Genomic DNA, 12,799 nt, shown 5'->3' with positions numbered 1-12,799 from the left:
AGGAGGTGATCCTTGAATATTAACCAGCTTTCTTGAGTTCCTCTTCCCTCCAGGGCTTTATCACATGGGGTTCTTCCAACCAGATCTTTATAGAGATCAAGTCTGCTTTCCTGGAGTCCAGGGTTTTGAGTTTTCTTTTCGCCATCCTCCTTTCCTCCCTCAGGATCCTGAACCCCATCACCTTATGGTCACTGCAGCCAAATCTGTCTTTGAACTTCACTTCACCTTTTCTCCTGGTGCTGGAAGTCATCAGCTTCCATCCTTCCCCTTCTCCAGAGGTTATGCTTACCTCAACAAGGGTAGACACTACCACCTTCTCTGCTGATGGTGTCACCTCCAAGCTGTTGGATCTCAGAGAAGATTCCATCTCCCTTTCATCTCTGATGCTGTGCAGTCTGTTCACTTCTATCCATACATTCTCTTTTTGACAGCACTGCTCCTCCAACACAGGATACCTTCTGCCAGGAGGTAGTATCGTGTCAGGTAGTGTCTGTTAGGAGGAAAGTCCAGAGAGCTTTCTTTGATTCTTAGAGGCAATTTAAATTAGCCAGGACTTTCTTAAATATAGATAATTTCCTTATTGTTCTAACTCCTTATTACTGGTGTATTGACTGTATCTTGAAACTTCTATAATGTTTCTTGTTTGGAACCGAGAGGTTTGTAGCGGGGCCATACAAAATTTCTTATGCTGTCAGTCTGCTTGTGCAGTAGGATATAAAATTGTCCTCAGAACTCTCTTTCCTGTAAACATTTCTGACCTGCTCACATCTGATTAGATCTCCATTTCAGTGTGTAATATTAACATTTCCCACAGTAAATTTCTACTGAATTAGTGGAGTCATGTTAGCATAGTGTATTTGCTCTGGCAACAGAGGAGGCCAACAGTGTCCTGGGCTGTATAAACAGGGGTATAGCCAGTAGATTGAGGAAGCAATTATCTCCTTTTACTTAGAACTTTTAAAATCACATCTAAGATATTTGGGTTAATCTGGGGCCCTGCAATACAAGAAAGACGTTGATCAACTGAAGTAGGTTCAGCAGAGCGCCCCCAACATGGTCACCCACTAGAGCATATGCTGTGTAAGAAGACGATGAGAGAACTGCACTTGTTCAGCCTGGAGAAGAAAAGTCTCCAGTATGACCTGATGACAACCTTTCAGTGCCTACAAGGGCATTATCAAAAAGTTGAAGCCAGTCTATTCACTGATACGTGTGGAGGGAGAAGATGCAACACACATAAATTGGAAAAAGAGAGGTTTGAACTGAATATGAGGAAATGCTGTCCTGTGAGAATGGTTCAGCACTGGAACAGGCTGCCTGGAGTGGCTGCTCAGACTCCATCCTTAGAGGTTTTCAAAAAATTTTGGTGTAGAAAACTGGCTGAATCCAGCCCAGAAGCACTGGGTCTGATCTCACGGTCATCCCAGTTTTGAGAAGAAGGTTGGGTTAGAGGTCCCTGGAGGTCTCTTCCAACATGAATTTTCTGATTCTATGCCCCAGTAATTTCTATAAAAAATAATAGCATAATTTCCACTTTCTACCATTTAGAGTTCTGCTATTTGGGTTCATTTGGGCTTCAAGAATCTGCATGGTCTTGATGATTGTTCGCACCTACTAATCAAATCATGCTGATCATTTCTAATTTTGTTCATACTGCTACACAGTTTGAGAATTACGTTTTTATTTAATCCATTTCCACAATACAGAAAAGTTTGTTTTCACCAGGAATGTATGTTCACATCAAAGGACAATAGCTGGACTGGGACAGCTGTCCTGTAAGGCACTTGGAATATGAAAGAACATCTTAAATTCATAAAGGAAGCATAATTATATGATATACATAGCATGAAGAGTGTAGTTGAGTATTTAACTTCCACAGATAATTTTATTTTTGTAGCTGATACATGTTGTCTAAAACAACTTCAAAGTTGATTCTTACTGTTTAAATTGGATAATTAAATGTTGTGCAGACATGCAAATTTTCAAAATGTCTGTATGCGATAAGGTGTCATACCTATTGCCTCTGTCACTTCAGGGAGAAAATTGGTCTAGCTGATGCTTTCTACTTAGTGTTTTTCTCATGTCTCTGTAGTGAATAGATCGCTCTGACAGCTTTTTTGTTTGTTTGTTTGTTTTTTAGATCTAAATGTTGTTCAACCTCAGCAGAAGGGAAGACATATTTTAAAGCTATTTAAAATAACAAGCAGGCTTATGTGTGTACTTGTATAACCTAAAGGTTTGTCATCCCTTCTGTTGAGTTTGTAGGCACATTTCCACTTTCCAATCACTGCTAATCACTCAGGTCATGTGAAGATTTTTTTTTGCAGTTGTTCTTGTGTGGGTGAATGTATGTGTTTAAGTTAGTGTTTTTCTGAGTTCACGAATGTAGATTTTTTCCTAGTCCACTTGTTTCAGCTCACATTTGAAAGTGAATTGGCCAAATGAACCACCTCTGATTACTAGTGGAGGGCTGTTCCTGAATTACTGTTCCTTGCCTTTCTCATTCTTTCAGAAGAATGTTGTTAAACGGAAGGGGTACCCAGGCATTGCAGAAATGACCATGTTGCTTTGAGACACTGCCTAGCTGGAGTCCTCCTGCTGAGTCAGCAAAATGTATTGTGTGCCCAGGCTTCATCTGATTCAGTGGAGAAATGGATTGTGTGTATTAAACCATATTGGGGGTCCAGAAAGAAAATACAGTAGATAGGAGAGATAATGTAAAGAGCTTCCAGATTTTCCCTGAGCTTGCAGTTGGTGACATGTTGGGCGTTGTCACTTCTGTGCTGATTATCTGTCTGCAAGGTGCAGTATTGTCATTAAAAAACAGTACATATCCCAACATTTAATCTAACATAGTAAGTATCTCAGTAACTAGGTCAGACTCAGTGCACTGTAACTATGCTTCTACTTCAGTATCTTTGCTCAATTCAGTATCTTAGAGTTAAGATACTCTTAAGCTGCAACAATTTCTGTAAAGCAAAAGCACTGATACGTGAAACGAAAAAATAAATTCAGCAGAGTATCTTCATGGAACGTGGTTATTGCTTAAAAATGAAATGCAGTCTTGTGCAAAGAGTCTGAAAAAAAATCCCTATTATTTCCAGATACTTTCAATGCTTTGTCATGTAGAGCAACATATAAAAAGTTTGCATTACATTTGAACGTCAGAAGTTTGGATTCTACTGAACTTCTAATCCTAGTGTTGTTCAGGGGAAAGGACTTCCTTGTTAGAAACCAAGCCCTGTCTGTATTATCTAATGAATTTATTGAAAATACCTACCATTCTTCTTTTGCATCCACAATCTCTGAGAAAACATTGCAGTATCTATAGAGAGGCAGTTCAATTTGTCAGAGATGAACCTGCACAGCAAGATTTACCGGAAAACAGAAATTTCATGCATTGAAAGAGATAAGTTTAATATAATTATTTATGAATATTGGTATCTATTCTACCACTGCTTGTCAGAAGTTTGTTTTCATGACAGTTAACTGTGTCAAATAGATCAAGTGGAAGTGGATTTCTTTTTACTGGAAGTAAAAAAAAAAAAAAAAAAAAAAAAGGCAACATGCATACTTATGTAAATTTAAGCACCTATGAATGACCTCACACAGTTCCAATTATTTTTGTGTTTATGGGAATATTAACCCCCCCCCCCCCCCTCCTTCTAGGCATAACAGTTAACCCTTCCATCACAAAAGTATATATAAAAGCTAGCTTTCTATAATTCATTTTATAATCCTTATTAGCAAACTATATTTCTGGGGGGATCAAATCACTATGCTCTGTAATTTCCAGTTGAATTTCATTCTTATTAGGATACCACAAATATATATGTATATGTGTATATATATATATATGTGTGTATGTGTGTATATATATGTGTATGTGTGTATGTGTATGTATATGTGTGTGTGTATATATATATATATACATATATATATATATATATATATATATATACACATGCATGTGTGTGACATATATGTCAACTAGCATAGAGAAAGTGACAAAATACCTGAAGATAAATTAGATTAATTTCACCTTTTGGGGAATGATGAAGACAACAATCCTTCTCTTCCTTTAAAATCAAGCTGAGAAGGTGTGCATTGTCTGGAGACAATGTTTTTGAGAATCTTTCATTGCTTTTCCAAAAACAGTAAGCAATTTTTAGTTCTCTCTGTGATAAATGTAGTTTATTTCTAATGGGTTAAATAGAAATCATTTTTCATTGTTGCTTATATAAGCCAGTAAAAATATGTAGGGAAAGTGGTAAAACCCTATTACATTTCTGTATGGCATTTCTCAAAAAAACTTGTCTTTCATGAAGCAGAGCCCTTCACATACCTGATTCTAATATGACAAAAATCAGTAGTCATTAGTGAGCTCATAAATTATTGTTCCTTTTTAGATGTGCTCTTAACCAGTAGAAGGCAGATGATGTTGCTTTACTCTCAAGAAAATTAGCATCACTCTCATTATACCTATTTCTGCTTCAAGGAAAATGTCTTTTACATAGGCAGACTTCAGAAGAACATAAGTAACTGACAGTACACATTATACTGGGACTATGAGTTCAGACATACTAGGTGTGCATTAAAAAGACAATGGAATAGATTAGTCTGAGGGTATAAAACATATCAAAATTGTTCTATACAGATATCAGAATATTAAATAAAAAGAAAAGGTTTCATAAAGCCTCATATAATCCCTCTTGGCATGAGTATGTGAGTAGGTATTCAGGTTTTTTCCTTTAAGTATGCTGATATGATTAAATTTAACTTGACACAAGTGATGTACTATACCATGTGATTGTAATATTTAAAAGAAAAAGCACTTTTCTGATTGAATACCTACTAGCTATCAATTTCTGTGTAGCAATATCTAATCTGAATTTCTTTTGCACCTAGAAGCTGCCTGAATACTAACACATTTGCTGTATTCTTCATCTTGCTAGTTGCATGCTCAGCAAATGCTGAACTGTTTCAATATTTTTTGATATCTTATTTAATCTAGTGTTCTGGCATTCTAGTATAAAAGATACTTCATTTCATGTGGATTAAAAAGCAATTTTAAGGCTATATCTCTTCTCTCCCTAAATAGCCTATGCAGACACTTATATTTGCTAAGCCTACAGTTTGGCTGCTGTTGCTGTTAAGCATGCTGCTGCACTGTGTAATCAAAAGTACTTTTGGCTGCTGTGTGCTTTTGGTAAATACACCAAAAGTTTTCTAAGTGCTGTTTCTGTTTTGGAAATACCTTTCCTTGTACCACTCCTCCATTCCTCACACCCAGAGGCATAGAAACAAACTTTAAATAAAGAAAGCTCATTTGTGTCCATTCCCACAATCTGCATTATTTTAAAGTAATGTATTATTCAAGGTAATGGTTTTTAGGCTTTTCAGGGTTAAACAACTGTGGCATACGGCATGTAGCAAGTATTACTGTCCTCTGTACGTATTCAACCTTGCGAAGAGGGGCTAGTCTGAGAAAATGTATCTCTAGAGAAAATGTCCAATACAGTTCTGCAGATCTGAGAGTGGTTTTAGTCCCTGTCCTAGAGATGGGGAAATGAAAATACATAGACAAATTGGCCTTTCCTTCCACACCAACAGAAGCTGTTTAGACTAATTTATATAATTAGGGAAAGTCTTTCCAATGCTATAGGAATCGTTAAATGATTTCATTTGCTTTCGTCATAACTGCAGATTCATTGTAGATCTCTATTAATAGATTCTTAATTTATTTTCAGCCAGTTGTGACATTCAGTATAGAAATCAGTTTTGCATTGCATAGGCAAATTTTATTGCCATTGTCATCTCATCATTGAGAAGAACTTTACCTTTATTCAGTACTATGGTTTAATTTGCTAACAGCAAACACGAAGTAAACTGTTACTTGTAAATGTTATAACATCTTAACATCAACATTAGCTGAAGTACACAAATTATTTCAGTGATAAAAAAGGCATAGCAAAGTATAGCTGAGGCAGGAAGCCAAGCTCTGTGCTCCTTGTGACTAATGATATTTTGATAGTGATTTTAATTTTAGGTGTAAATAACAGTGAAGATGATATTCTATCATCACATTTCAGTGCCAAAAAATGAATGCTGCCTTAACTGGTATTGAACAAGATAACATTTCTCTGTTAGTTGGTCCTTGCAGCTCAGGTCATCTGGTTTCCATCATAAATAACACAGAGATGGAAATGTTATAATTAAACATAAATGGGAATTGGGCATTGTCTGAAAACAATCATAACAGCTAATTTCTAGATTCTTTTTATAAACATATTTTATTTGAATAAAGGAAACAGCAGAATGATGAATTTCTTATCTATAAAATTATATTCAGCTCTGTTGAATAAAATTCTTCATTTAAATCAAACATATGGAAGAGAAAAACACAATTCTTTTTTCTTGCAACTAGTAGATATGATTTGTGGAGTTCATAAATATTCTGCCAAATTTGTTCAAGACATTGGGTTTGGACATGTTAGCACAAAAATTCCACCTGCTGAAAAATTACATTGCAGAATATGTGCAATTCCCAGATACTTTTGCATGTTATTGTCCAGGATATCCATGAACAATATGCAGGTAGTTTCTTTTAGGGGAAGGAAAGGGAGATAATAGATTTTCATTTGCAATTTAAAATGTTGATGGTCTATAAACAATCTGCTTCTAAGGGCAAATAACTGGGCACTTAATATAGATTACATGTCTGTGTTTTAAGTCCTTCATGGGTGATCCTTGGGATTTCCTTATTCCTGGGATAAATTTGAGTCTGTTTTCCTGAAGTCTAACTGCTGCTTGTCTTTCTGGTCTTCCTCTGTATTCCTGAACTCAATGTTGTCACTGGTGTTTTTTGTTTGTTTGGTTGGTTGGTTTTGTTTTATGGAACTTTATAAGTAAATAAACCTCCTAAATTTATCTGGTTTAAACTAAGTAAACTGAAACAAAACAAATCCCCCTAGTTCGATGGGGATGGTGGTACAAAAATCATAATTGCTTACCCTGGCTAGTTCAAGTGAACTGTCCTGAAAAGCAGCCCTGTATACATCGGTGTTTGCTAACAAATAGGTAGGAGCTATGATCTTCGTCAGGCAGTTTTGCTGCTTAAGATGACTTAGGATGATATTGCATTCTCATTTCACTTACTAACTGACCAAGCTCCTTGTTTGATTTCAGTGGAGTCAAGTAATGATCCTGCCATTTGTGATACTGAAACTCAAGACCTGTTTCACCTATAATGGATGAACTCTGGTTACTGTGGTAATGCCTTAGAAAATGATTCAGCATCAGGGACTGTGCAGAAAAATGTCTCCATTCTTTTCTGAGGCTAAATTACAGCTCATCAGTGAAAGACCGTGTCCCTGGTCAAAAGAGGTCATTCCAAGTATTCAGTTCAAAGAGGTGGTATGCCAGTTTGCACTCAGACAGCTGCTGCTGCCCTTCAGTATTCTCGTGTAACATTGTTCTCTCCCCTTAACCTTGTTTTTCCAGAAATCGTAATTCCTAGCGCAAGTAGTATTTTGGTGCGATAACTTTGGTGGGGCTTTTGTGAAGCAGATGATGGTCTACTATGCTGAAAAACAAAACTACTGTGGATGTTTGCAGTTCCAGATTCCTGGCTTTCTGTGTGTAACACTTGTGAAACACATCACTCAAATTGCCCACGATTTTTTTTATATAAAATCAGTTATTTGTACATGAAAAAAAGTATGTAAACACAAATCTGTGATATGGTTTCTTTGAACAAATAACCTTCAAAGATATTGTCTCTGTATATGACTGGAGGTTCACCACTTTCTACAGCTAATAAAGTCATTGAATACATCGCTGTATTTTGTGGTATGTTCATTAGTAAACAAACTGAAAAAGCCAGTTCATTTTAATATAATCTAGATGAGTCAGCATCTGTAAATTGGGGATGACTTAGTGTAACTATTGACCACAGCTTGCTTAAATTGCTTCATGTTCTTTTAAAAAGCAGGGTTGTATCCTATCCCTATCCCCTGAGAAATATAGTTAGCTATTTTTGTAAGCAAACTGTGATTGAGTTGTTGAAGTCTACTTAGAAAAAAATCTTAAATGAATTATTTTAGCTATGTTACAAGATTTTATCTGGTTTCTAGAAATTATCTGTCTCCGGTAAGAGCCATACACCTGCAATGGGGTTTACTTGCTGTTCAGTTAGCCTCTCCAGATGATAAACTTTTGGAGTGCTCAATCCTTGACAAATCAGGTGGCAGTTAGAGAAATATTTTTTTAATATTCACATATATTTGTATATATTATATATATTATTTATATTTACATGTATTATTATTAACTCAATTTCTGAAAATATTTATGCTTATGTGTAAGTTACAAAGTAGGAATAGTCTCAGTGAAGCCAAGGAGAGAGGCTAACAAAGCATGATGCAGGGCTATAGCATGACCAGTAGTACTCTTGCTACATAAGCACAATATGTCACCTGTCACCTGGAATAGTATATATGGCTTCTCAGAAGAGCCAATGCATCCTAGTAAATAGTCATGCTAACACATCTCTGCTGCTTTCACTGCTTGAGCTATGATTTTTTGTTGTTGTTTTTTCTGTCTGTAGTCATAAGAGAAAGCCCAACAGCTCCCAGATTTGGATTGCTTTGCAGACCTGCAGGCTACTCGGGTGCAGTGCATGTTTCTTTCCTCTCACATACTACTTCAGTTGTGGTAGCTCTGAGCTGTGTGTTACGTAGATCATAAGAACAGATTGATGTTTTTACCGGCTCCTGTAGAGGCCTGTAATTTACCACTTGGTATACGTTGCTGTAAATCTTAAAGATTGGAAATTTATGATTATTAAGAAATGCTTTCTCAGGACAGAATCTTTTGTCAGTGCAGTGTAATATATTTCTGCTGCTTTGTCCTCTTTCTCCACCTCTCATCGATTGTTTCTTCAGTGCATTAACCTCTCACTTCTCTTCCTATAATTGCTTATGAACTGATTTGGGAACTGTTGCAGCTTTAAAAATCCCGTATCGTCAATCAGTATTCAGTTAAAAATGATTAAAAGAAAAAAAGTCTTGGTCAACCAATTTTTAGATACTAAAAAAAATAAGAAAATGGACATGCTAGCTTTACTGCAGTTCAGAGAATGGTGACATTTGGCAGATAATTAAGACATGTCACAGTTCACAACATTTATTAGCATTGTTTGTTAAACTGTTCTTGTCTTGCATGCGCTATAGTAATTACCGCCTTCATACTGCTTCAGCTGTGGATTAAACAAAGGTAAATATATTTTTCTATGAAAGTTTTCAAAATCCACCTGAAATAATTGAAATATGATTTCTTGAGGAGAGAAAGCAGACTAGAACTTGTAACTCATCTCATCCCTGTCAGTAAATCCTTTATGAGGAAAGACATCAAGTAAGATGGAAGTATAAAATTCATTTTGAATATATTCTATTGTTGAAATCACTCAGAATCAGGAGAATTTAGTCTGGAAGGGAATTTCAGAGGCCATGTAATCCCAACTTCCTTTTTAAATCAGGGCTAACTGCACAGATATATCAGGTTGCTCAGGGGCTTGCCCAGTTAAGTTTTGAGTCTACAAGCTTCCACTGCCTCTCTGAATGGCATGTTCCTGTGCTTAACTGCTTTCATACCCAGTTTTGTATTCCTTATGGGCAAACAACATTTTTGTTTCTGCAACTTTTGACCATCACCGCTGCTTCTTTCACTCTGCCCCTCTGAGAAAAGTCTGGTTCTTTCTCTGTAACTACCCATTATGTTGGAGAAGATACAATGAAGCTGTCTGTTTGCCCTCTCTCCTGCAAGCTAAGCTAAATCAGCTCCCTCACCTCTTCTCATGCCATGTGCTCCAGTCCTCCCAAGTTTTTGCAACCCACTTCTGCACTCCAGTTTGTAAGTGTATCTTCTGTCGTGGGGGACTCTACACCAGACACAGATGCTGCTTGAAAAGTTCTGTTCTAGGAGGAATAATATTTTTCCTCAATTCACAGACTGTCTTTTTATTAATGCACCCCACTACACAGTTAGCTGTTATTGTGTTAAAGACTGGCTGCTGATTCATGCTTAACTTGTCATCCATCAGGACCCGAGCAGATCCTTTCCTGCAGAGCTGCTTCCTTGCCAGCCAGTCCCTAGGCTGTACCAATGCAGGGGGCTATCCTGTCCCAGGAGACAGATTTTAATCAGGTTCTTCTCAGACCTTTCCTCTAACTTCTCAGGATCCCCATGAACATCAGAACTGCCCTCCAGTACTTCCCCTATTGGATGTCCTAGGTGAACTTGCATTCTGGCATGTCATACAAGTCTTTTCTGAAGCTGTTACACAGTTTTGAACCTGGTCTTCACATGGCACTCATAACTCACTGCCAGTTAGACTTCTAAATGTTGATTGCTACGCTCTTTAAAGGGCATATGTCCAGGCAGCTTTTTAGGCACCTTGTATGTACATAGATAATCCAATCCTTCGCCATCCTCTCACCATCAAGGATGCTACATTATCTTCTTCAGTATTCTCTAGTAAAGGTGTAAAATTAGACTTAGGTGGACTTTCCTATATTAACCTGTGGAAAAGGAAAAGCTCCTTTTACAACTGTCTTTGAAATGTTTGAGGAATCAGTTATCCTTGTGGATATGAATTTTAGCTAAATCTGCTGAATGCTTCAGATTCTCTTACTATATGGTCTTTAGGCAAATATGGAGGCTGATGTTTTTAAAATGTGACATAAAAACCTTTTCATTTATTTAAAAGAGGAAAATACTGATTGACAGAATAGGAGGTTGAGCTGTAGTTGAAAAGACTACATAAAATGCGGGTCTAACAGAGTTGGCAAAAAGTGGGAGACAGGCAGGAAGTTCAAGTAAGAGAAAGAAAGATTTAGATGATAATGCAAATGCAAATGAATGTGACAGAATTATGTCTATTTGGGACATTGAAAATATCAATAGAAAGAGTTGTCATGTAGGATAAGAAAAGCTAGTGTAATAAATCACAGTCATAAAGGTAGTAGAAAGTTTGAGCAGTGACACTTGGAAAGAATGATGATGCTAGAGAGAAATCTTTCTTAATGTGTATCTCTACATCCATGATACTATGTGGTCTTGAACGTAGGCAGGAATTCAGACAAGGACTTATTTTTAAGTAAGTTTGTCTTCTTTGAAATGCAAGTAAATATATTTGAGCTTCCTACTTTGTGGGTGTTGTGATTTTCGTTAGTCTGTTCCACACATCAGACGCTGACACAACATGAACATTTCGTTCAGATGTATACATAGCAGTACTAAGAACATAGACATTTACTGGAGTACAGTATGTTATATGTGAAGAGAACCAAGAGTACATGTTTGTCAGTAATGAGAGTAAAGAAATGGTACTTTGTTGTTGAGGTAGTGAAGAAAATCTTTTTTGTTTCCTTACTATTGCTTTTTTTAATCTCTAGCAAAAATATATTTTACATGTTCTTTCTTTTAGGGATGCTCTTATTTTGGAACAATACTGTTTTTTAAATGAAATCTGAATCTCTATGAGGAACCTTCCAAAAAAAGAGAGGTGGCTTCATTTTGTATAACTGCAGAAGTAAACGATCTGAGTCAACTGGCTTGGTCAGATAATTAAGCTGCAACAGAGAAAGCTTGGAAGAAAAGTCAGATGTGATTATTGGTTCAATGTGTGATTCTTTCTGAAAAATCTGAAGTGGCTGTTTTTATTATTATTAACTGGGGGGTGCCTGCAACAAATCTGGGAGAATTGCACTTCTGCTTTACAGAAATCTAATATATTTCAGTTGAAGTATGAGTTTAATGATGGACTGACAGCTGTTTATCTGCTGCCCTGCCCACCTTTTTGATATTAATATTATCGTGCTAACATAAATCCTAACATTTGTAAGAAGAATTCCCACGTTAAGTGTCTGCCCTGTTTCTGAATTCTTCTCTGTAGGCAGTCAGTGACAGAGTGGCAATAGAAGTGTATTCTTTGGGGGCCATCTGTATCTTCCCGTCTATATTTTTTTTTTATTATTATTTTTTTCTTCATTATGTGATTTGATTGGAGGTTTAATCATTTTAAACTACATCCAGAGCAACTAGGAAAGCTCCTTTAACAGTGAAGTATTAACTTGCTTAAAGTGCTTCTCAAAATTAAACCTTGGAAGCATTTTTGAAATATTTTCCCTGGTAAGCAATAGGGATGTCATGAAATGAAACAAAAAAGGAAACAGTATTTCATTTGCATGGAAGGATAAAGTACAGTTAATCTAAAACAGGCTGCTTCAGTATTGATGGTTTACTTATGGAGTTCAGCGATTTTAAAATAGAAATCTTATTGATATTAACTCTACCACATGTATGAAAAATTAATCACACAGAGATATGCATGTTGTAACAATCAAAAAGCCAAATTACTATAAGTTTAGGATTTTTAGTAAGTTTGAATACAGCTGTCTTAATTTTGAAACAAAAATGTTCTGCTTCTGGCAACAGACATAGTAGCATTTCTAATGTTTTTTAAACAGCTATTAATGTAGTCAAGCTGCGTTGTTTCTTCTTCTGTGTGCAATCATCTGCTCAGTGGTGCACTCTATAACTAGTAGCAGGAGACAGAGGAGTGGCCTGCTGTGATTGATGGGGCGAGGCCCTGCAAACTGAAAGAGTCCCATCTGGATTAGGTTTTGGGAGCAGTCAGATGTTGAGAGGGAGGTCAGTAAGCGTTGCATTAGCTCCCCCTCCTTCAACACCCCTATCATCCACACTCATACACACATTACATTGCTCACACGCCCTC

At 36.6% G+C, this 12,799-nt stretch overlaps 1 protein-coding gene across 23 annotated transcripts in view; it reads left to right on the top strand.

Moving 5' to 3' along the window:
* Positions 1-12,799, top strand: part of RBFOX1 (RNA binding fox-1 homolog 1) — a 681,896-nt gene that overhangs the window by 508,690 nt on the left and 160,407 nt on the right. The window lies entirely within an intron of this gene.

This window comes from Aythya fuligula, chromosome 15 (genome assembly GCF_009819795.1).
Source record: "Aythya fuligula isolate bAytFul2 chromosome 15, bAytFul2.pri, whole genome shotgun sequence".
NCBI classification, from domain to species: domain Eukaryota; kingdom Metazoa; phylum Chordata; class Aves; order Anseriformes; family Anatidae; genus Aythya; species Aythya fuligula.
Note: the sequence above shows the minus strand (reverse complement) of the source record. Positions and strands in the feature narration are given on the sequence as shown.